This window comes from Capsicum annuum, chromosome 6, assembly GCF_002878395.1.
Source record: "Capsicum annuum cultivar UCD-10X-F1 chromosome 6, UCD10Xv1.1, whole genome shotgun sequence".
NCBI lineage: Eukaryota > Viridiplantae > Streptophyta > Magnoliopsida > Solanales > Solanaceae > Capsicum > Capsicum annuum.
In genome coordinates, this window is record NC_061116.1 from 213,486,252 (window position 1) to 213,513,163 (window position 26,912).

General features: G+C 35.8%; 1 pseudogene; it reads left to right on the forward strand.

Moving 5' to 3' along the window:
• Nucleotides 1-32: 32 nt before the first annotated feature.
• On the forward strand, nt 33-26,912 carry LOC107873924 (annotated as a pseudogene).

Sequence of the window (26,912 nt, forward strand, 5' to 3'; positions counted from 1 at the left end):
CCATCATCGTCGTCTGATGATGTACTGAATCAATGCCTGCTTCAACATCAGAGATGTCTTCAAAATCTGCTGCAGTTTTGGGAAAACTTTATGCTGCAATCATTGACGGACAAAATATAGAAGTATCATTCGATGACTTTCCATATTACTTAAGGTAGTCAACTAGGCAACTAGATCACATAGAATAATCCAATTACCATTGTATATCTGGAGTTCTATTTAGTTTCCTTCAATTTTTTGTCATTTTTTCGCTCTTTTCTTTGGTCTTTTGGGCATTTCCTGATACTTCTTATATTTTCTTATATTCTAGTTAAGAAATAAAAATATTTTCTTTTCATTATAAAAATATTTTCACTATATGTTAGACAGGTTTTAATTTTTGTTCATGTTAACTTATTAGTGAATTAATTAATTTTGCCAAAAGAAAACGAAGTTGGTATGTAATATTTGTGTTAGACAAAAAAATTTGAGACCTTTGAGCCAATGCAGATCAATTTAAATAGTGACTTCATAAAAAGGAAAGGAATATAGTAATTTTGTTGGTCCCAACTCCCAACTATTACCTAAAATACAAGACAAACTTTAATAAAATAGTAAGATATATATAAGAACATTCACAAATTCTATATACTGTTATGAAAACGTTCACCGGTGCTTTAGTCTAAGAATTTGTTGAAGTGCCAGGAAATATAAATTATCATTAAATAGTGAAAGTACTTGGTTTATTGATTAACTATTCTTTTTCTTTCCAAAATTGAAAATGGGGTCTATAGTAAGTGTTATCCCTTAGACAAAACATGACCATGATGTAAGCAAAGGATAAAGTAGTCAAATAGGTTCGAATTTTTAAAGTGAGTTACAATAATTTTTCAAGTGGTTAAATATAAATGTTAAGTTCCACAACTGTGGGATAAAGAAAAAGTGGTCTCAAGCACTTGTGAATGTGGAAAGGTCTCTAATCCTGTTCCAACTAACTACTTCTTTTTTTTTATCCAAGACAATCTTGTTTCTGTATGATATGTGTAATTTTGGTTTTAGGGTATTACTTTCTTTCTATACTCTTTCTTTCTATACTTAGGTCACATATTTGAACCTCGCTCCATGCAAACTAAGCCTTGTATTGGTATTTACATAGGAAGGGTAGAGGCACGGTCCCATTATTCTCAAATTTCGAAGCTACGGTTGGTTAAGGGTTGGCCTTTGATGAATTTCTCGGGCATAAAAAAATTAATCAATCAATGAATTAAAAGTGTGTTCATTTTAACAATTTAAATTTTTAGATGAGATAGATTACACATTTCAACTTAGTATCGAAGCCATACTCATTCTCATTCTTGATTTAAACAATGCAAGGCCCCTTTGTTATATTGTCGACGCTCTAGATATCCAATTTTAGACGTGCAATAGGGTATTGAATGGATCACATTGGTTCATATAATGGACATTACTCTTTTATTAGATGTTGCCGTTTACCCAGGGTTAGCCATGCCTCATCTTGTTTTGATGGTTATTGAAGAATAATGTAGTAACTCACACTAAGAGTAAATCAGTGTAAGCAGGGAGATGGAGGAAGAGATAGGAGAAGATCAACCATCTTAGAATCAGGGAAGAAAAGAGAAGAAGAAGAGTAAATCATTGTGTTGTATTGATGTATTCAGAATTCTGTTCTTGATAGTAGTACATAGTCGACTATATATAGAGTGGATGATAGCATAATAGTATGGTGTCAACTAACTAACTGACTTCAACAATGTAACTAACTTATTGAATCTTTAACTTACTTTTCCTTCTTTTTCTTTCTTTACTCTCGTTCCTCAACACTCCTCATCAAACTTGGAACTGCAAAGAGATTGACAAGTTCGAGTTTGGACATTAAGTATTAATGTTGAACCTTGGTTAAGCCTTTAGTAAAAGCATTTGCAGGTTGGGTATGAGTGAATATATATTCAGTCTTGATCAGCCATTGTTGGATCTTTTTCCTCACAAAATAGAAGTTTATTTCTATATGTTTAGTCTTCTCATGGTAGCTACAAGATTTGTATCTATTTGCAAAGATGCTTTGCTGTCACTAAAGATGTTCAGAGGTAGATCCTTGATCAAACCAACTAGCTATATAAGTTCTGCAATTGTTGAAGCAAGGCTTCTATACTCTGATTCAGCTGAACTCCTAGAAACAGTTGATTGTTTCTTTGACTTACAAGTAATTAGAGATTCACCTATTTTAATAGTAAAACCTGTAATAGACTTTCTAGGGAAAGCACATGCAGCCCAATCTGCATCACAATGAGCTATAAAAACATCTTCTTTTGAGCTAAACAAGAGAAGACCTTATTTTGATTTTCCTTTTATATATTTGATGATTCTAAGTGCTGAATTCATGTGAGACTGTTTCGGACACTGCAAGAACTTACTCAAGGTTTGCACACTATATGCTATGTTTGGTCTTGTTACTGTGAGGTATAACAACTTACCTATTATCCTTTGGTACATCCTTGATCAGCTAATACTTCATCTTTTGACCTTGCATCATCTGAAGTATGTTGATAATATTCTGTAGTTGTTGATTTCTCTATAGTATCAAGTAGAGTAGGTGCTGCTTTAGCAGCACTGAGACCTATTTTTGAGATTAATTCCACTACATACTTCATCTGGTGCATCACAATTCCTTGTTTAGACCTTGCAAATTCAATGCCTAGGAAGTACTTTAGTTCTCCAAGATCCTTTATCTTAAAAGCTTTGTAAAGAGCCTTTTTGGTTTCACTTATTTGATCAAGTTTGCTACCAGTCACTAATATGTCATCTACATAAACTAGTACAACAACTATTCCTTCACTTGTCTCTTTGAAGTAAAGAGAATGATCATACTGACTCTGTCTGAAGTTATATCTAATCAAGGCTTAATGCAGTTTTGCATTTCATTGTCTTGGTGCTTTCTTCAATCCATACAATGATTTTGAAAGTCTGCACATTGTCTCACCCCCTTACTTTTAAAACCTTGTGGAAGTTTCATATAGTCTCATCTTCCAAATCACCTAGTAAAAAGGCATTGTACATATTCATTTGATGGATATGCCAATTCCTAGCTGCTGCAATAGTCAAGACAGTACTCAGAGTAATTATTTTTACCATTGATACCAACCTTGCCTTGAATTGTTCTATTTCTCCTGAAGCTTTGCACTTGATTTTGTCAATCTATTTGCACCCAATAGGATACTTGCCTTCTGGAAGAGTGACCACCTGCCAAGTATTGTTGTTTCAATAGCAGCTATCTCAAATTGCATAGCATCTACCCACCTAGCATCTTTGATTGCCTCTGAATAAGTGGTTGGTTCAATAAGGTTTGTGAATGTAGACAAGTAGCATTGATACTTGTCAAAAAGATTAAAGAAACATAGTTTAAGAGAGGATATAAGATGTTTTTATTTATAGTTAATGACACAAAGTCTTTTACCCATCTAGGTGGATGTGTGCCCGTTGTGGATTTTCTTTGATCAGGGTGTGTAGTACCTTGTTTAGGCAATTCAGCAGCATTTGGTCTAGTTATTCTTCTTGTGTAGTATCTTGTTATAGCAGGAATTTATGCAACAGGAATTGTAGTTGACTAGACTAGAGTAGTATTAGTTGTATTTTATAGTTGCTCCGTATCAAATTGTGATTATGAGTCATTCTCAATAATTGGTTGTGGTTGTGAGTTGTTACCAGCAGTTGCTTGTGACTGTGAACCGGGCTCAACTCCTATCATATCAATAGCTAACTCATCACTACTTCCTGCTGTCAAGTCACATATAGGAAATAACGATTGTGAATCTTAAGTCATAGTATCCTTGAATGGAAATATATCTTCCAAGAAAATGACATCCTTGATAACATAAAATATCTTGTGAGTAAGATCATAAAGGATATAACCTTTATTTGTTTTTGAATAACCCATGTGAATAGCCTTTCTTGATCTAGGCTTATTTTTATCCAATTCATGTACTACCTTAGCATAGCCTAAGACCTTTAGATGATCTAGTGCAGGTTTCTTGTTGTACAGTTTTTCATAAGGTGTGATATATCCTAATATAGAAAAAGGAAGCCTGTTTATTACATATGTAAAAGCTTTCACACAGTGTCCCCAAAACTTTAAAGATATATTAGCATGAAACCTAATAGCTCTTGTTATTTCTAGCAAATGCCTATGTTTCCTCTCAGCTACACCATTTTGCTGAGGTGTATATGAGCAAGAAGTTTGATGAGTTATGCCTAGATTTGCAAGAATTTCAGAACATATGTGATTGAAAAATTCAGTACCATTATCAGTTCTAGTCACTTTTACACAAGTATTAAACTAGGTTTGAATGTAAGACAAAAAATACTTAAGAACAACAATGACATCAGCTTGAGTAAAAACACCCATGTCATTCTACTAAAATCATCTACAACAGTTAAGAAGTACTTATGTCCATCACAAGTAGGAACCTTATAAGGGCCCCAAAGATCCATATGTACTAAGTCAAAAGCTTTAACACAAGATGTACTGCTAGAAGGAAAGGCTAGCCTAGTTTGTTTATCAACTGGACAGACTTCACACTTAGTTATATTGTCATTTACATAAGTTTTTGAAATAGAAAACATGTGAGATAGTGTCCTAAAAGGAACATGCCCAAGCCTACTGAGCCATAGCCTTATATTAGATTTATTTGTCTTCAGAGTATTGAACACACAACCTGTTACTTTGCCATGTCCCGGAAGCTTTTGTCTTCATAAGAAGTATAGTCCATTTTTCTCTTTGCCAATTCCTTTACCTTCCCACTCCAAATTAAAGATCCTAAAACACACAAAAGTTAGGGAAGAATGTAGCTGAATAGTTAAGGTTCTTAGTAACCTTTGAGACTGATAATATATTGTATTTAAACTGAGGTAGATGGAAAACATTCTAGATAGTACTATTTTCAGATATATCACTACATCCCATGTGTGTCACTAATGACACATCACCATTGAATCTTTTTTTAGAAGATCAATATCTGCAGTCATATGGTTTGTAGCATCTGTGTCAATAACCCACTCAAGTGGATTACTGCAAACCATCAAGTCACTACCAATACCTGACATATTTGCTACACTAGCAAATGGTATGGAGGATGTCAGTTAATTGTGTTGTTCCAGCATCTTGCAAATCTAAGTATATTGCTCAGGTGTGAACCTTGGGGGAAAAGATAGCAGTCCAGGACTTTGGTTTTGATGATGCTGACCCAATCCTCAGCCACAACATTGTGAGCACTTGAAGAAACTTTCCTCTACTTGTACTATGATCATAGCCAGTTCTAGCTTCATTTTGAATCTTGTGCTTTCCATGTTTAGGATGTCCAGGAGGGTAACCAACAAGTTTGTAGTAATCTATCTTATAATAACTTTTTATTTTACAGTGATCACACACAACACTAGGATTATATGTTGACAAATAGTTTCTCTTCCCCTTTTGATAGTTACCTTGATAACTACCACCTTGATAGCTAGTCTTAGAGTACATGGAAACTGCATCAGCTGCATTAGGAGCAGTACCAAGAAGACTCATCACATGCACAAACTAAGCCACAATTTTTTGATTCTCATCACTTATGATCATAGAGTAGGCCATGTTGACAGTTGGTAGTAGTTTCATCAACAAAATTTGGCTTCTTACTTGGGAGTATGTGTCATTTAAGCCCATTAGAAACTAATATAACTTTTGTCTTTGAAGATAAGCCAAGAACTCTCTTGATTTTTTTGCAGGCTCTAAAGATTCAAACTCATCCCATAAATCTTTCAGCTTAGTTAAATATATAGACACAGATTGAACTCCCTGAGTCATGGTTGTAATTTCTTGGTGCAAATTCTAAGTTCTTGAACCGTCTATTTTATCAAATCTTTCCTTAAGATCTAACCATACAAAATATCCAGTCGAGGCATGGACCAGTTCCCTTCCAAGCAGTTCAGTAGAAACTGCATTCATAAGCTAAGAAAGTACTATAGCATTGACTCTTTCCCATTCATTTCCCAGGTCAATAGAGAAATTTTCTCTTACAAGAGCCATAAACTATATCAAATTTGTTATGACCTAGTAGTGCAATTCAAACAGCCTTACTCTATACAACATAGTTTTCACTCCCCTTTAATTGGAAAGACACAAGAGAAGTACCTGATACATCTGTCGCAGATAAGGACAGATGATGATTATAATCTAATGGGGGCTGCAGTGGCCGTGGGATTGATCCACTATTGTTGGAAAATGATCCACAATTCTTTGCACATCAAAAGTCATCTTTAATTGAGTAGAGTTCTTTTCAGAGAAACTCACTTAGTCAAGCAGTTACTTTCAGAGTAACCAAGAAATTACCAGAATTCAGAAATTCTTGAATGTGTAGATGAACACCAAAAATTCAAAACAAAAATTTTTGGATTTACAAGAGCACTGATTCAATTTATTAAGCTCTCATTGTGTTGTATTGATGTATTTAGAATTTTGTTCTTTTTAGTAGTACATAGTCATCTATATATAGAGATGTTAGAGTTGTGACCCGAATTTTGTTGATCCGGTCCTGAAAGTTTCGCGGTGCGACTCATGTTTGTGATTTTCAAAATACCAAGCCTGTAAGTACTCCACTAGAAGCTCATGTCTTCAAACTCTCGGCCACGTTATCTCCAAAGATAGATGATAAGCGTGACTATATGTCTTGAGTTCCATACTCTAGTGCCATCCGGTCTCTTATGTATGCGATGGTGTGTTTTCGACCAGATTTATCTTGTGCCGTCAGTGCAGCTATAAGATACATGACAAATCCTAGCAAAGAACATTGGAAAACAGTTCAGTGGATTTTTTGATACTTGCATGGATTTGCTGACATTTGTTTGGAGTTTGGGCAAAATAGAGATGGAGTAACCGAGTATGTTGATTCTGATTTTGCAGGAGACCATGATAAAAGGAGATCCCTTACAGGTTATGTTTTAACCATTGGTGGTTGTGCTATCAGTTGAAAAGCTACCTTACAGACTATAGTTAATTTGTCAACTACTGAGGCAGAGTACATAACTATCACAAAGGCTTTCAAGGAAGTTATTTGGTTGAAAGGTTTGTTTGGTGAACTTAGAAAAGACTTACAGATTACTACGGTCTTTTGTGACAATCAGAGTGCTATCTTCCTTACGAAAGATCAGATGTTTCACGAGAGGACAAAGCACATCGATATTCGATATCATTTTGTGAGTGAAATTATTGGTCGTGGTGAGCAAGATTAGTACCCATGATAATCCTATTGATATGATTACCAAGACACTACCAAGTGCCCAGTTTGAGCATTGCTTGGACTTGGTTGGTGTTAGCTGTTAAGATGTTCCCTTTGGGGCTTTTCCGGATGAGGTAGGGAGTTCGTCTTGAAATGAATTTGAGTTGTGAATTAGAATTTGTGTCAAGGTGGAGATTATTAGAGCCGTGACCAGAATTTTATTGATTCAGCCCTGAAATTTTCGTGGTGTGACTCATGTTTATTAGGATAGGCCTGATCCCGGAGCCAGTATGCACCTTTATGTTTTTGGGCCAAGGACTTATCTGTATGCACGTATTATATAAGTGCATTTAGTGGGTTGTTTTGAGTATTCAGAAAATACGCACATTCTCTATATTGTACTCCTCTGCTTTCATAGTGAAATTTCTCTACCTCTGCCCATGGTTTCTCCCGCAAATGTTTCCACGTAAATCTGTTGTGTTGTTCTTGTTTTTGTTTTACTTGTGGTTTTCTTTATTCTGTCCGAATTGTGAATTTGCAGTGAGAACACAAAACATGCGCTGATTGCCACTTCATATTTACACCTAAAGCACAACGAGCAAGTTAAATATATAAATGAGCTTCCTGCGGTCAACCCAAGAATTTTCTTTCTGGTCCTGCAGGTTTGATATTTTCTCAGTAATGATTTAACTTATTTTGTGTTGTTATTATTTCATTTTTCTCATTGGAGCGCTTGATCGATATTAATGTACGGGTACTGACCAGTTCTGCTTTTGTTTTCCAGGATCAGAAATCTATCAGGAGATTCTGGTGAAGGTACTTGCACATTTTTATGGAGCCAAATTACTCATTTTTGATAGCGAAGCTTTTGTAAGATGAAATTAATTATTATGCTTTTGAGGAACATTGCATAATTAACCTTACTTGTTTTTCCATTTTTGTTGTTCTTGACCCCCCTTGAAGTAGTACTAGTGGCCACCTAGCATTTAAGACGTACTTCGAGTTCCGTCTTATAGACCTATAAAGGGGCTATAGACATATGAAATTTCTTCTTTCCGAGGATTGATTTTGCATGTCATCGATCTTATTTCTACGAGTTAGAGTTCTTTTCAGTTAAATCTAGAGTCAGTGGCCTATTAAAATCTTTCATGTCATTTTCTAGACTTCGTTATTCCCTTTGTCGCTCATGCATTTTTATTGATGTGGTCAGACCCAGATGTAAATCATGGATACATTTTCATATCATTCAGAGACTATCTGTGAAGGATGCTGAGCAAAGGGAAGGCAGTGAAGCATCATCTAGCCTAACTGCTAATGACAGTATATCCTCTTTAGCCGGGCCATCGAAAAACACGATCTTTATGACAAGTGTTGATTGCCCTTTGGTTAGTCCCTTGTTTTTGAATATTCAGGAGTTCCTTTTTTTTTTTCTTCATATTTTATTTTTACTAAGAAAAAAAAATATAGAAAAAAAAGTTGGGGGTCTATTGGAAACAACCACTCTACTTCACCTACCCTCCTCAGATCCCACTCTGTAGGAGTACACTAGGCATGTTGATGTTGTTGTTTTTCTTTCTACTAATAACTGATGCTGAAGATGTTCAGGTGATAGAGTCAGATTTATTGGTTCTACTTCTGCACTTGACTCGACTCCCATCAGGTAAATTCTAATTTTCCTACAAACCTCAACACCAATTCTTCTGCACTATTAAATGATCTGTATCTTATATCTAAACAAATTTCTGATGTTAGTTTGTGATGGTCCCTAGCAATTTTGTCCTTCCAGTTTCTCATAAACGAAAACGAAAATAATCATTATTGATCCATATTTCCTAATGTCATCGATGAAACAGCTTTATCCAGGAAAAAAAACAAGAATCACTCTTGATGCATTTGCTAGTAACTATATGGTTTTACAATTAATAAACACTCGATCCATTTAGTCATCCCAAAAAGAATGATGCATTTCTATATTTAGTTCACCCACTTGTTTCAATTTGTTTGCTTTACTATCTTTTTTAGCGTGTTTAAAAAAAATGCGTCTTTCCTAATTTGGCAACTCTTTAGTTTCACCATCTCGACGTGTTAATATCACAACATAAAGGGCATTCTAAATACATTATACATGTCTTTAGATTAAGATTACTTTCTTAAACTTCCTGTCAAGTCAAACTGTCACGACCCGAACCGGGGCCCTGGCTGTGACGAGTATTCCGAACCATCAAGGCCCGAAACTACCCTTACCTATCTGGTAATTATGCACATGACTTGTATGAAAAAGAAATGCGGAATATACACTATATAACGGAAACATGGTCAAGAATAATATGAAAACAATAATGGGAAATAATGTCCCACAATTCAATCAACATCTCTATAACGTCTGAGAAATCTCTACTACATGACTGAAACAAATATCTATCTGAAAACTAGGAAAAGGCCCCCAGTAGACCCAAAACTAATAAATGATAAATGAAACTTGCAGATATCAGGCCTTCCGAAATATAGAAGGCTCACCAAGTGACTCTGCGAATCTGTCTGAGGAAATATACTGATTTTCTGGACCCCTAGACTGTGCCTCCAAATCTGGGAGGGAAAGGAGTCAATACAGAAGTACTGGTACGTAGATATATCAAAACAAAATATAGTTGAGAGCCATTATAAAACATTTTCATATCAAATCATTTGAAAACACATGGGCATAATGTAATTGTTTTCAACAACAATGCAATGCAGCTGAGCTAGGTGGAATACCGTACATATCACATTTATACTAGCTATCAAACCTCGGTTGCCACCGAGATTAGAGTATAAGTGAGAGGAAGACACACAAGATCACACAGCAGGGCGTCTCGACCCAATGGTAGTGCACAAGATCACAAAGCAGGGCTCCTAACCATAGTCCCAATTTAGAAAAAATATTCTAGTTATTGGCCCCTCACACATAACACAAAAAATGAAATGGACTTGAGAATTTTATGGGGAATTACGACAGGAGTGATTAGCACACGTATGTTAATAAATAATAATTCAGTTCGGGTTTACATACGTATGAACGACGGTCTAAACTCTAGCCCTAAATATACGGTGTTACAATATCTCCACCTTGGGATCATTCGTCCTCGAATGATGGGTAGGAACATATTGAAGCTTAGAGGTATGGAATAACGTGGACATGCTATGTCTCTCTAATAAAGAATACACTGATCTAAAACATGACTATAAGGCTGGAACTACTGATGTTCTAAATTCTTATACCGGACATAGCTATCTGATGCATGGAATACACGACTGAAGCTATTCATAAGCTGAATTCTCATAATGAACATGCATATATGATGCATGGACCTGTGACTGAGTTTTTCTCATGAACGCAGGACTAAATACGCTGATAAGCTGAACTTTTTCTATTAAGCATGCATTTCTAATGCATGCATATCTGACTGAACTGGCGTATGAATGTATGACTGAATACGCAATGATAGCTGGTGCGAGGCTTGTAATAAGAATCTATGCATGCAACTGAATAAGGTATCTCTCCCTTGGGATCCTATGTCCCTCTATGAATGCTCAATTCACTAAGATACTCGTGAAACTGAGGCGATGCATAGGGCACCTACGAATTGAATCATAATTGAACCTCTGGAATTTGAATCTAATGCATGATGCATGAACTGATCTATACTCGCAATTACTAGTATACTCTATCTTGGAATAGTTACATGTCTGAGATTTCGGGTAGCATGAATAAATGAAATGACGAGAAAACAAGCCATGCGAATCTGCTTGTCAAACTGACTTACTGACAATACAGACTGAATTATGCTGGACCTTCATACTTAACTGGAGTATTCTCTTCAACACTCTCTCTAAGGAAGTTCTAGCAGTAATAGGGAGCCAAGAATCTTGGGTATGGATTACAAAAGACACCCACTAAGGAATCATCACAATGACACCACTCTGTAGTCTAGAATATAGATAATAACTCCTAAATTAGGATAGAATTACCAGACCTTTGGCAATACAACTTCTTACTTTCAAGCTTAGCACACTTCTCGAATATCCCTTAACTATACTATTCCCTATAAATATCATATTCATTCAATTCATCTTAAAATTCTCATATGAGCATTGACAAATTTTTTTCTACTAATGTCTAAAATAGCTTAATATTTACACCGCGATCAAGCCTAACTCTAAGTCACAAAAATACAACATGCTACACCACGCTACTATTCTAAACCATATGATGCCACCTTCTATACCTCTTTTAAAGATCACATCCTAAGCATAACATGCCTTACCACTTCAATGACTACTATGAACTCTTAATATGAAGTCGCTAATGCATACTATCGTTAATGCATAAGCAAGCATACTATGATCTTCCATCAACAAGAACATTTACATAATCACCACTATCATTGCTTAGGGAGGGTCACTAAAAGGTTAAAACATAAGATCCTGAAACATGAAAAGATTTTTATACGGGACTGAGCACACTATAAAGAGTGAGTACATGCGTCATAAGTTTCATGACCTCAACTAGAGTTCATGACATAAGGAATGTGACTCTGACTACTTGAATGAACTAGAACTCATTATCTCAGAACTGGAAGAGTACGTGACTCTCTATCTTGTACAGGCATCATGAACTACGATCACGGAACTGGATCGTAAGGCATGAGTAAGCATCCGAATAATTAAAAAAAATACTAAGGTAGGAATGGGTTGAGATTCACCCTCACTTTCTGATGTTCTAAATCATACTGCATCACTACTAGAATCTGAGAGCCTTACTTGGTCATTCGTTCTATCATCTCCCCGTTAGCTTCAAGTCATCATCTAGAGTTTGGGAGATCTCTTACCAGATTCTAACTGATTTACACTTACTGCACTCTAGGGTCTGAAAGAAAAAAAAATGACAACTCATAGAGTTAACCCGAATGACTACCTTCTGGGATACACTCTATCTTTCCATAGCCACCAATAGTCATAGTATAATCTTGCACACTTATTTCTATCGGTTCAACCTTCAAAAGAAAAACTTAGATTCTAACACTTAACATGGCTATTTATATCACCATATACCATCTAACTAGTCTTTCTCCACTTAAAAATTCAATAGTACCACAAGCCACACAAGTTATGTTATAGTCTTAGAAAAATATGCCATAACCTCATATCACCTTGGCATACTTCTACACCATACCTACAACATTATACTTCATTACGAATCAATCTAAACTTAAGCCATTTCATACACCGTTCAAGCCTATTAGATCACTTTCATATAACTTACATCATTGATCAAGAAATCATCACATCCACCTTTACGAACTTCAACTGTTCAAACTTAATGTCTAGTGCTAAACATTATTTTACAACCCAACCTTACACATGATTCTCACTTGGAAACCATGAAATAAACATCAAGAAACACCAGTACACTAGAACTTCATAACAACAATAATCGACCTTGACCTTACGGTCTTCCTTATCATAACTCATTAGCACGTACTATTTCAACACATCAAGCCTACTAATAATTATTCCCAAAAACATACATCATTAATCTCGTGCCACTATTCTTAATCCACATCCGACATTAAATTCAAGTCAATGATCTAGCATCAATCATCTATCACCAATGATGAGGGCAACATAATATACTAATCCATCAAATTGGAACATTCTATCCCAAATACTTCAAAATTTTCTAGATACCTTCTCATAAGTAGTACTAGTTTACAACTACCAACAAAAGAAGGTCAAGGGGTAAGGTCAAATAGTAGACATGATCAACCTTAATCTTATAGTATAACCCCAGACAATCTTTTCTACTTATACGGATTTCTCACCTCATACTTACTCACTCAATCATACATTTAGACTGCCTTCAAATTCCTCAAACAACCATGAGTCTATAATCATAACTTACTTGCTAATATAGCTATTTTCATATTCAAGCAACCAACAAATCACCCTGACTAACAACTCCTTCTCTACCTTATACTAAACTAACTCACAAGGACGAATTACCTCTTTACCAACTCAATCTAATGCAAACAGATTTAGCCATACATATATTGAACCAACAAAAGAGCAACAAGTTGGACAATAAGTTGCTAGTGAATCGAAACAGGCTTCACATGGCTTCACTAGACTTTGGTTTTGTATTTTGAACAAGAAAATGGGATGGATGACAGGCAAATATGCTAGTGAATCGAAAGAGCCCCACACGGTTTCACTAGACTTTAAATTTTTCAAAAATACCATGATAACAAGATTACATATTACAAGGGATAGAAAATTGACTCATAATATACATATTATTCTATATAAATAAAAATCTGAATAAAACACTTCCTCCATGGACTACCATACCATCCACACATGCTGCTAGCTACCAAATTAGTTTATCACTATAAAGGGGTAAATCATCCTCAAACATCGATTATTCAACTTAAATATTCATTTACACAAAATCACCCTCACTCTGACTTCTAACTTGTGACTTTACATTACCAACTTCTTGGTCCAATATCACTACCAATAGGTCATGAAAACAATACTTTAACTTATGCTACTATTCAGGTGGAAATACAGTTCCAACATTCTACTATACATTGTCCACATCTGTAACATGATTTTAAGAGTAGCTAGATACACTTAATACCTTAAGCTGGAATGCATGATTCCATCAGGATTAATATTTACATCAGAATCAACACATATTGATGCAATAACAGACTCCTATCGAGTCTTTGCACAATTTTTAAAATCTTATAGGACTCAATCGGAAAGGACTATATCATGTAGATTCAAAACTTTTTGCACTTGAATCAGCCCAATAATGGGACATGTCTGAGAACATCAGAGTAAGGAATGAATTTGGGATGACTTCACTTTCATATGGGAGACACCATAGCATGAATTAGGGAATGAAAGGGGAACATTCCAACTCTATTGCACAGACTAGAACATGAAGAAAAAGAGACATTCCTAAATGCCTAGTATCCTCCTGCTTATAAGTACGGCGCGCTAGACACCCATAAATAAGACTCTACCCGACGCGATTTCGCAGACACCCTAGGACCATGAACTGTTCTTTGATACCAAGTTTTTCACGTTCCGAACCAGGGCACTGGCCGTGATGAGTATTCCTAACCATCAAGGCTTGAAACACCCCTTATCTATCTGGTAATCATGCACATGACTTATATGAAAAAGAAATGCAAAAGATACACTATATAACGAAAACATGGTCAAGAATCATATGAAAACAATAATAGGGAATAATGTCCCACAATATCAATCAACATCTCTATAACGTCTACGAAATCTCAACTACATGACTAAAACTAATATCTATCTAAAAACTGGGACAAGGCCCGCAGTAGACCCAAAACTAATAAATGATAAATGAAACTGGCAGATATCAGGCCTTCCGAATTATAGAAGGCTCACCATGTGACTCTACAAATCTATCTGAGGAAATCTAATGATTTTCTGGACCCCTAGACTATGCCTCTGAACCTAGAAGGAAAGGGGGTCAATACAAAAGTACTGTTACACAGAGATATCAAAACAAAACATAATATTTTTACAAAATATAGTTGACAGCTATTATAAAGCAGTTTCATATCAAATCATTTGAAAACACATGGGCATAATGTAAATGTTTTCAACAATAATGCAATGCAGCTGAGCTTGGTGGAATACCCTACATATCACATTTACACCAACTGTCAAACCTCGATTGCTGCTGAGATTACAGAATAAGTGAGGGAAAGACACACAAGATCACACAGCAGGGTGTCTCGATTCAATGGTAGTGCACAAGATCACAAAGCAGGGCTCCTAACCATAGTCCCAATTTGGGAATTACATAAGGTCAGGTAAGCAGGATCACAAAGCATGGTACCAAGTTCCCACGTCGGCAAACACGATTTCTAGCGATGAGCCCTTACACTCAAACGCCTTTTTCGGGTATCCTCTTATCTCTTGTAAAATCAATGCATTCAAATTTCTTCTGATTCTATCACATATCATATTCTATAGGGTATCGTCATACCCGACTTGCAAGTCATCAATATCACATCATTACTTCATACAACTATTATATTCATCATATTTCAACATAAGTAACCCTCTCCGTGCAAGTTGAAAATCATATCCACTTTCAAAATAGTTCATGTCATGCTTGTCAAGATTATTTCAAACAATTCACATCATATGAAAATTTCAAACAATTTCATATCAAGAGAGGGGTTTCATATAATTCATGCTCTCAAGTTAACATCTTTTGAATCACAAGAATATGCATATATAATATATCAAATCACTTCAAAAATAGGCCTAAAGAACAAATCAATATCATAAAGATGCTTGAAACATGTTTATATTCATAATTTCAAAACCCCCATTTTTACAACATGAATTTTGAAGCCCATGAGATTTTTTAGATAACCCCACGTACCTCTATATGCGAATATGATAGGTTCTTCTTGAAGCCTACGTTGCGGGGATTCCAAATCTTCAATTTATTTTGAAAACCCTGGTTGAATATTGAGTTATTGGGGTTTTTATTTTGAAACCCCAAGGGGTGTTCTTGAGAGAAAAATTGAGAAAAGTATTATATTTTGATGATTGGGGCTAAATGTAGTGTTATAGACGAAATTTGAGTGAAGTGAAATGACTAAAATACCCCTAATAAAACAAAAAAATTCGAAACTGTTCCTCGGTTGACAAGCTGACAAGCTGAAGTAAAACGGATATAACTCTTTACTCAGATGTTTGATTTGGATGAAACCAGTTTCATTGGAAAGAAGACTCAAAGGGATTTCATTTGATAGGAAGGATCTCTCCCAGTTAATTATATTCAGATAGTTATGATCATTTGAAGTTGACCCTGAAATGCTGAAAACTGGGCAATAGGCTATGCATTTTGCTACAATTTTGAAATCCAAACGTAGCGTTATGCATCCCAAAAAATTCCAAAACTTATTCAAGATGTACTATGATCTTGCCCAATCGTAACGCAACTTGAAAATCTAAAAATGGTTGTCGGGAAGGTTGAAAAGTTGTATCCCGAAGATAGCCAGCTAAAATGACTCTAAGTCCTCATTACACTTCGAAAAAATATTATAGTTATTAGCCCCTCAAACATAACACTAAAAATGAAATAGACTCGAGAATTTTATGCGGCATTAAGAAAGGAGTGATTACCACATGTATGTTAGTTAAGAATAATTCAGTTCAGGTTATACGTAGGAATCACGGTCTAAACTCTAGCCCGAAAATACGGGGTGTTACACTATCTCCCCCTTGGAATCATTCATCCTCGAATGATGGGTAGGAACATATTGAAGCTTAGAGGTATGAAATAACGCGGACATGATATGTTTCTCTAATAAAGAATACACTGATCTGAAACATGACTATAAGGCTAGAACTACTGATGTTCTAAATTCTTATACCGGACGTGCATATCTGATGCATGGAATACACGTTTGAAGCTATTCATAAGCTGAATTCTCATGATTAACATGCATATCAGATGCATGGATCTGTGACTGAGTTATTCTCATGAACGCTGTACTAAATACACTGATAAACTGAACTTTTTCTATTGAACATGCATTTCTAATGCATGTATATCTGACTGAACTGACGTATGAATGTATGACTGAATACGCAATGATAGCTGGTGCGAGGCTTGTAATAAGAATCTATGCATGCAACTGAATAAGGTATCTTCCACTTGGGATTCTATGTCTCTCTATGAATGCTCAATTCACTAAGATGCTCAGGAAACTAAGGCGATGCACAGGGCACCTACGAATTGAATTATAACTGAACCTCAGGAATCTGAATCTAATGCATGACGCATGAACTGATCTATACTCGTAACTACTAGTATACTTTATCTTGGAAGAGTAGCGTGTTTGCGATTTCGGGTAGCATGAATAAATGAAACGACGAGAAAACAAGCCATGCGAATCTTCTTGTTAAACTGACCTACTGACTATACAGACTGAATTATGCTGGACCTTCATACTTAACTGGAGTATTCTCTTCAACACTCTCTCTAAGGAAGTTCTAGTAGTAATAGGGAGCCACGAATCTTGGGTATGGATTACACAAGACACCCACTAAGGAATCATCACAATGATACCACTCTATAGTCTGGAATATAGATATATAACTCCTAAGTTAGGATAGAATTACCAGACCTTTGGTAATACAAATTCTTACTTTCAAGCTTAGCACACTTCTCGAATATCCCTTAACTGTACTATTCCCTATGTATATCATATTCATTTAATTAATCTTAAAATTCTCATATGAGCATTGACAATTTTTTTTTTCTAATAATGTCTAAAATAGCTTAATCCTTACACCGCGATCAAGCCTAACTCTAAGTCACAAAAATACAACATGCTACACCACGCTATTATTCTAAACCATATGATGCCACCTTCTATACCGCTTTTAAATATCACATCCTAAGCATAACATGCCTTACCACTTCAATGACTACTCTGAACTCTTAATATGAAGTCGCTAATGCATATTGCAACCTTCCACTACAATCCCAAAACGCCATTCAAGCCTATTTTATAACCACATGTTGAATTCAAGGCAACCACCCATAAATACATACTTCACATAGTTTCTAAACTATTGTCAATATAACTCCCACGTGCTACCCTAAGACATACACGCACAAACTTTTCCACTAACCATCACGTGTATCAAAGACTTGGCCCTAACTCTTACTTTATACTTATGGACTTATCTAAGCAGGCATATTATGATCTTCCATCAACAAGAACATTTACATCATCACCACTATCATTGCATAGGGAAGGTCACTAAAAGGTTAAAACATAAGATTCTGAAGCACGAAAAGATTTTTATACAGGACTGAGCACACTATATAGAGTGAGTACATGTGTAATGAGTTGTATGACCTCAACTAGAGTTCATAACATAAGGAATGTGATTCCAACTACTTGAATGAACTAGAACTCATTATCTCAGAACTGGAAGAGTACGTGACTCTCTATCTTGTACAGGCATCATGAACTACGATCACGGAATTGGATCGTAAGGCCTGAGTAAGCATCCGAATAATTAAAAAAAATACTAAGGTAGGAATGGGTTGAGATTCACCCTCACTTTCTGATGTTCTAAATCATACTGCATCACTACTAGAATCTGAGAGCCTTACTTGGTCATTCGTTCTATCATCTCCCCCTTAGCTTCAAGTCAACATTTATAGTTTGGGAGATCCTTTACCAGATTCTAACTGAAGTACACTTACTGCACTCTAGTGTTTGAAAGAAAAAAAACTGACAATACATGCATATCGTAGACTTAACTCGAATGACTACCTTTTGGGATTCACTCTGTCTTTCCATAGCCACCAGTAGTCATAGTATAATGCTTGCACACTTATTTCTATCGGTTCAACCTTCAAAACTCAAACTTAGATTCTAACACTTAACATGTTTATTTAGATCACCATATACCATCTAACTAGTCTTTCTCCACTTAACAATTCAATGGTACAACTAGCCACACAAATTATATGGTTTTAAAATTAATATACACTCGATCCTTTTAGTCATCCCAAAAAGAATGATGCATTTCTATATTTAGTTCTCCCACTTGTTACAATTTGTGTCTTCACCATCTCACATGACGTGTTAATACCACAGCATAAAGGGCATTCTAAATACATTATACATGTCTTTAGATTAAGATTACTTTCTTAAACTTCATGTCAAGTCAAACTATGACAAACAAATTGAAACTGAGAGTAATAATTTACCATTAAACTTTTCATTTTACCGTTGATGAGATAATTTATAGACAATAATATCTATAATTTGTTTGAGACCACAAGTTTCAAAATCTTCCTTTTATTTTTAAACTCCTGTGCCGGTCAAATACCTTCACATAAATTGGGATAGGAGTATTTGTTACTTCCTGTTTTATTTGTTTAGTTTCTAAAGTTAAGACATAATCTTTATTTTTCTGCATTTGTAGGCAGTGAATTGTACTTTATCTCCTGTACCACAGCTTGTTCGCCCATTCATATGTTTTAGTACAATCTGAGTCTGTTATTTTTAACCTTCTCTGTCTTGTCCCATTGTTCCAGGGCCCAGCATTTGGAACTAGAGGGATGATTGTATTGTCTTTCAAAGATAGTCGATCGGCAAAGGTTGGTGTCCAATTTGATAAACCCATCCCACGTGGCATTAACTTAGGTGGTCTTTGCGAAGATGCTCACGGATTCTTTTGCAAAGGTACTTTTGGAATGCCAGTTAACTATTTTCCTTCAGTTTATATATTAAGTTAACATCATTCTTAAGTACGCAGTCATAGTTTTACTTCCAATGCATTTTACCATCACTTCCTCTCAGTCGATAAACTGCGCTTAGAAGGCACTGGACATGATGATCTGGAAAATTTACTCGTTAACACATTGTTTGAGGTGTGATTTCTTTCAACAAATAAGAATAAGTTCGTTTGTAAACTAATATGTGGGATTTCTGTTCCTTTCTTTTTATATTTTGTTGTAAACTTTAGACTTTACCTTTCATTCTACTTTTTCAGGTTGTAATCAGAGAAATTCAGTGTCATATTCAATGTATAAAAGTTGGCTTCAGAAGATTCCAGATAATATTGTGATCATTGGGTCTCACATTCATTCAGATGATCATAAGGAGGAGGTACTATTTTCAGATCATAATGCCCAAGAATAGATGCATGTGATTATATCTTTTCCTGTTATAATGTGTATACAGTGTATTAAGTAGCCTGTAATGGAAATTTCATATGGATTAAATTTCTTGGCTTTAGTAGTTATCGGAGCCAAAACTTTGTGAGATCGATGCTTGATCGAGAGGATAAGAGGGGAGTCTTATTATAGAAAAAATTTCAAAATATCAACTTCGCATCACAAAAGAGACATTAGTTTAGCTATATATATATCAATGCATGCATGCACATGCAGCATACACAGACACAGACACAAACACACAAATCATTTTCACACACACATATCAACACTACATAGTGTGGCATACACCCACACTCTCAACGACAACAACAACAATAACATACCCAATGTAATCCCACAAGTTGAGTATGGGAAGTTAGTATGTGCGCAGACCTTACCCCTACAAGGTAGAGAGACTGGTTCTGAAACCCTAACAGTGACAAAATTTTAATAGCTTAAAAACAGTAAGGCTTTCTGACCTTTAAAGTTATGAGTGACCAATTTTTCACCTCACATTTGTGAATCCCCTCAGAAAGTACGATATGTTTCCAACTTAAAATGGAGACGGCTTTCTGACCTTTAAAGTTATGAATGACCAATTTTTCACCTCACATTTGTGAATCCCCTCAGAAAGTACGATGTGTTTCCAACTTAAAATGGAGACTTGACTTCCCAAATATGTTTCCAAGGCCATTTGGACCCCTGTGTAAAAACAATAAGTTGACCTTATTGTAAATATCGTCTTACTGTAGCCTTTCCATGTTAAGTAATCTTCACTGTCTGTTGTCCCTCTGGAACACCTCCAGCTGCTGCAGAAGTTGAGTAACTCCGTCAATTTCTTATCTGCTTAGTATCCCTCTGAAACTGAAATTCCACCCTCATTGACTCAATATATTCCTGATTTCCCCAAGAATTCTGTCAATGTAGTTCCCGCATTCTAAGACTAGGTTACTGCTCTCTGATATTCTTTTTTTAAAAAAAATTTTGTGAACAAGTTGAATGATTGATTTATGAATTCTATAGATTAATTTTTCTGTTAAAAGTAAGCTGCTGCTTTCGCTGTTCTTCCTTTTTCTTCACATAGTTGTGGGAAGGGGGTTGAGGGATGTGTGGGATACTTTAGATTATCACTATAATATACATCACTATGTCTTTTAGATCATTCAAAATCTCTATCACATCCGTGTCAATCCAACACGATTTGGGTGTGGGTGTAGGATCTATACAGTATTTGATCGAGCTAACTTATGTGCTTTGACTATACTATAGTCTAAGATCATAGGTTGATTGGATATTATGTGTTATCATCATTGGCGGATTCGGGAATTTTCTTCAGGAGGTTCGAAAAAAAAAATATAAATGTGTGAAAAAGCCAATAAAATTTACAATTTCAAGGGATGTAAAATATTTTATTTATTTATTTATATAGCAGTAGCACCTAGCATTTTTTTTATAATAAGAGCTGTACAGTACATTTAGTTTTTATAATAAGAGATGGCAGTGAAAATAACACCACTGGGCTATCTAAGTGTCTTGTTTCATGTGGTTCAACATTAATATATGTACATAAATATAGATTTTCTACTTTCTATATACAACGTAATTTTTTGCCGAAGGGGTTCGGGTGAACCACCTAGGTCTACCCCTGGTTATCATAAGTTGTTGTTCTTGTCTTTCTTTTACTTGTGGTTTGCTTATTCTATCCGAATCATAACATCCTTCATTACCAAAAAAAAAAAGGAAGAAAAGACAATTATGTCAACCGGGTGTTTTTTTTTTTTTTTTTGCAAAAAGAGCTGAATTATTGGGTGCTTGAAGGTGCAGAGAAGGTTGTTGGATGGGCGTTGAGCCATCATTTGATGCGGAACACTCAAGTAGATGTTGACATGAGGCTTGTCTTATCTCCCATTAGGTAATAGAAATAGTAGCATCTGATATACTCCTATCCATGATTTTCTTTGACTGTAATGATTGTTGAATTGAACAATTGCGGGAATCTTTTGCGATTTAACCGCATTCAGTATGGGTTGGAACTCTTACAAGCAAAGCAAAATGATACCAAGAGCTTGAAGAAGTCACTCAAGGTGATTATAATATTCCTTATCTGATTCTTTGCGAAATTTGTATAAAAAGCTCCTTGATTTGATATGGCAGATACTGACTTAGGAACTGATGAACTAATTTTTGTCCAACGCAGGATGTTGAGACAGACAATGAGTTTGAGAAGGCACTTCTGACTGATGTCATTCCCCCAGTGATATTGGGGTGACATTTGATGATATCGGTGCACTTGAAAGTGTCAAGGATACATTAAAAGAGCTGATCATGCTTCCAATACAAAGATCCGAAATTTTCTCCAAGAGTCAACTAACCAAGGTTTACATCTGCAATTTATCCATATTTTGCTCGTCTAAGTAGATTAGCTTGTATAAAAGTTTGGAAGTATTTGACCTTTTTGTTCAAGGATCAATTACTCCAGCTTTGTTTTTATCCATTTGTTTTTCGCACTAAAATAAGAGTATTAGTATTACCTAATAATGTTGGTTTAAGTTTGACCACATTACTTCCACAGTTAAACTTGAAGATAAAGATAGTTACTTATATTTCTTACTCTTGGGTTTGTTTCATCTGAACAGTTTGACTGGAAGTTTGTGCTTGATGAAAAATGTTACTCCAACTGTTGTTTCTCCTTTTGGGACTTGAATTTTCAACCATTATCTAGACATTTGTGATTATTTAAGAAAATATTGCTCTTCAATTTCATTCGCAGCCCTGCAAAGGAATACTTTTGTTTGGTCCTCCTGGAACTGGGAAAACCATGCTGGCAAAAGCCGTTGCCACTGAAGCGGGAGCCAATTTTATTAATATTTCAATGTCAAGTATCAGTTCAATGGTTTGTTTTGTTGGAGCTTATTTGTGGTCTATTGAGTATAGGTGATGTTGTTCATAGTAGTTTCTTAGCATTAGAACAACCTTAATCTTTTTCTTTTCCAATGCCGCAGTGGTCTGGCTAGGGTGAGAAATGCATAAAAGTTGTCTTCTTGCTCTCTAGTAAAATTTCTCCCAGCATTATTTTTGTAGATGAAGTATGCTTCCTTAGACGTTAGCATGTTTCTTTCATCCTTCATGCTTTTAAATTCAATCCTTTTTCTGATCCCTTTAGTCTCCTGTTTGTTTATGCGGCTTTCTCAAGGTTGATAGTATGCTGGGAAGAAGGGAAAATCCAGAAGAATATCAGGCAATGCGCAGATTGAAAAATGAATTCATGCTGAATTGGGATGGGTTACGCACAAAGGATACTGAATGAGTTCTGGTACTTGCAGCAACAAACAGGCCATTTGACCTTGATGAAGCTGTTATAAGGCGACTGCCAAGCAGGTAAAACAGGAATGACTAATTTGCAGATATTATTGAAGAACTTTTTTTAACACTTGCTTAATGCCACTTGCTTAATGCCCTTTTCATGTCTTTTCTGTACAGGTTGATGGTCAATTTACCAGATGCTCCAAACAGAACAAAAGTTCTAAAAGTGATCTTCGCAAAAGAAGACTTGGCTCAGGATGTTGATCTGGAATCAGTTGCAAGTATGACTGACGGATATTCCGGAAGTGAACTTAAGGTGTCTGCTATTCTCGTTTGCTTGGATAAATGACTAGTCCTTGTTTCATCCTTCTAATGTTTGAATTTGCTGTGTTTTTCTAATTTAACTCCTTTATCCAGTAGAATCTCTGTGCAACCGCTGCATATCGATCCATTAGAGATATCCTAGAAAAGGAAAAAAAGGTACTACATTTCTTTTGTTGGTGTGTTCATTGACTGCTTAGCTGAGGTAGAAAATAACTTGTTGGCTGTTCCAATAGATTTTCTTGGTAGTTCATTGACTGTTATGGATGACTATTTCACTTTCTTTAGATAATTTGTCATGGGCTTTAGAGGATCCTTTTGAAGTATCTTAATTCAAACGTATGTTGTTTTTTGGTCCTGGATTTGGTGGAGAGGAACTTTCTTCTAAAAAACCGTGCAGTTAAACTTTGACAACTTGGGTTTGTGAAAAAAAAAGGAAGTCTGGTGCATGAAGCATCCACATTCTCACAGGGTCCGGAGAAGGCCGCACTCCAATGGGGCGTGATGTAGGAGGCCTACATTGGTGCAAGCATCAGTGAGATTTCACAACTCGGGAGAACCATAAGTTTCAGGGCCAGCTCACTTAATATAAACTAAAAATGTATAAATCATATGAAACCATATAGATGTCACGACCCGAGTCGGGGCCCTAGCCATACGAGCATCCCAAATCACGAAGGCCCAAGCGCTCTTATAAATTTGGTAATCATGCACAATATTCATATAATCTTAGAAAATTTGAGGGAAACAATACATGACGGAACCATGGTCAATCTCATAAACTTGAACAATTTTAAAAGGAAAATTCTGAATAATCTAAACTTGTGACAACCGTCTGAGAAATCTCTAACATTACATTAGCCGTCATACATCTGAGATAAATTTGGGACAAGGCCCTAAGTGGACCAAAAAAAAAAGAAAAAGAAACAATGATATCTGAAAATCTGGCCTTCAGAAAAAGAGAAGGCTCACCAACTGCAACTTCTGACACACACGGATCTACTGCTTGGGACCGTGGAACTGTGCCTCGGATCTTGGAATATAGGGAGTCAATACAGATGTACTGGTATGAAGAGTAATCCAAAAACAAAATACAACTTATACAACATAGGTGAGAGCTATTATAAAGCACGTTAACGCAAAGTCATTTGAAAACACATGGGCATAGTATAATAATTTTCAACAATAATGTAGCACTATGGAGCTAGATGGTACACCCTACAATTTTACATTTTCACCGACTGCCAAATCTCTATTGCCGCCAAGGTTGGAGTACTAGTGAGGGCGCCACAACCCCAATTAAGTCAATATGTCCTGGTTGAGATCAAGATTACAAAGCAAGGCTCCTAACCATAGGTCCTGAGTTGGGATGACATAGTACTCGGTACGCAAGATCACAAAGCAGGATTCCAAGTTCCCGTGTCGGCAAATAACGATTTCCAGCATAGAGTCATCTGACTTGTGCTTTCTTCGGGTAACCTGCATCTAACTCACACCAATCAAACTTTAAGTTTGATATAAGGAAAACATGCATTATGCTCACAAAATTATTTTCCTCTTTTCATTCGAGGCAATTCCTCCACGGGGTATCGTCATACCCTGACTTGCAAGTCATCAGTACCACATCAATTCTCAAAACTTCTTATGCAAATCATAGTATGAACACCAACAAGATTCCCATACACCAACACATGCATAGTGATAACACGTAATAGTTAAGAAACTTCATCATTTATAAAGTAGTACAATAGTGGATATAAAACTCATGCTCTCGGTAGTTTAACAGTAGTATCATGTGGAGTACATAAAACATCATCATGGGGATTAAAAGCTTTACAACTCATGTTCATAACACCTTTCAAAATTAAAATCACATGTCCAACATTTCAACAATTTAGATATATAAGCAAACAGCCCCATGATCTTTCAATATTCTTCTTAAAATCATATCACAATGCATGCTTTTTGTGTAAAAAACAAAACCCCACTTATAATTGCATACTTACTTAAGTAATTATTAAAATCTTGTTTAAATTCGTATCAAAATCATGCCCATGAGATTAGGACAACCCCACGTACCTTAGATTACAAGGTTTGAAAGAAAGAACCTAGATCTTGATCCTTCTCTTGAAATTCTTGATCTTAGGGTTGAGTTCTTGATCTTTAGGGGAAGGAGTTAGGGTTTTGATTTGAGAGGAAGATTGAATTATAGAGTGTATTATTGTTTTTGGGGCGCAAATCTTTTGTTATGGATGGATTTTGGGTAAGGAAAGTGACCAAAATGCCCCTAGACCCATTAGAAACTTATTTAACGAGTGAAACAGTTCTGTAATGTGCTGGACGACGCATCACGCCGGCTTACTACCATCCCTTGGTGGATAAGTCCGACAAAAAATGTCATAACTTTTCGCTAGGTTATCGGATTTTGGCGAAATTGGTATCATTGGAAAGCTAATTCAATTATATAAAATTTGGTGGATCTTGAGCTTAAAAATTCTATGTGTATCGAAAGTTATACACGTTCAAAATAGACTTTTGTAGAATCGAATATCAAACTTTGAATGAATGAAATGATTCTTTGCTCAACTTTGCTCTAAGCCATTTCTATGAGCATTTTTCAATTCATATACTGGGCGAAAGATCATGAAACATAAATTTAAATATAAACCATGGAATTTGAGCTTATACACGTAGGAACGACGGTTTGATTTCTAGCTCGAAAATGAGGGGTGTTACAATAGAAGGAAGAGGCAATATAGATTCTGTGCTGATTAACTTGGCTATTCTGTTCATCTAATTTTGAGCTATACTTGCAAGAATGACGTACAAGGCAATTTAGGAGGCGCTTGTGTGTATATATATGTTTGTGTGCACGAGCCTCTTTAGTATACTTGCTAAAACAAGTATCTAACGCTTACATTTTATTATAGGAATAGGCTGCAGCTAGTGCTGATGGTAGGTCACCTCTAGCACTAAGCAGCAGTGCAGACTTACGGTCACTGAATATGGAAGAGTTCAGATATTCTCATCAGCAGGTGAGTTGAAAAAATCTGGCTGCATCTTTAAACTTTCTAAATTTAACTGCATAAGGGTGTTGACGATTGGAGAACTGCGATCGTCTGTTCTTGTAGGTTTGAACAAGTGTTTCATCCGAATCCACAAATATGAGCGAGCTTCTTCAGTGGAATGATCTGTATGGAGAAGGGGGCTCTAGAAGGAAACAGCCCTTCAGTTACATCATGTAA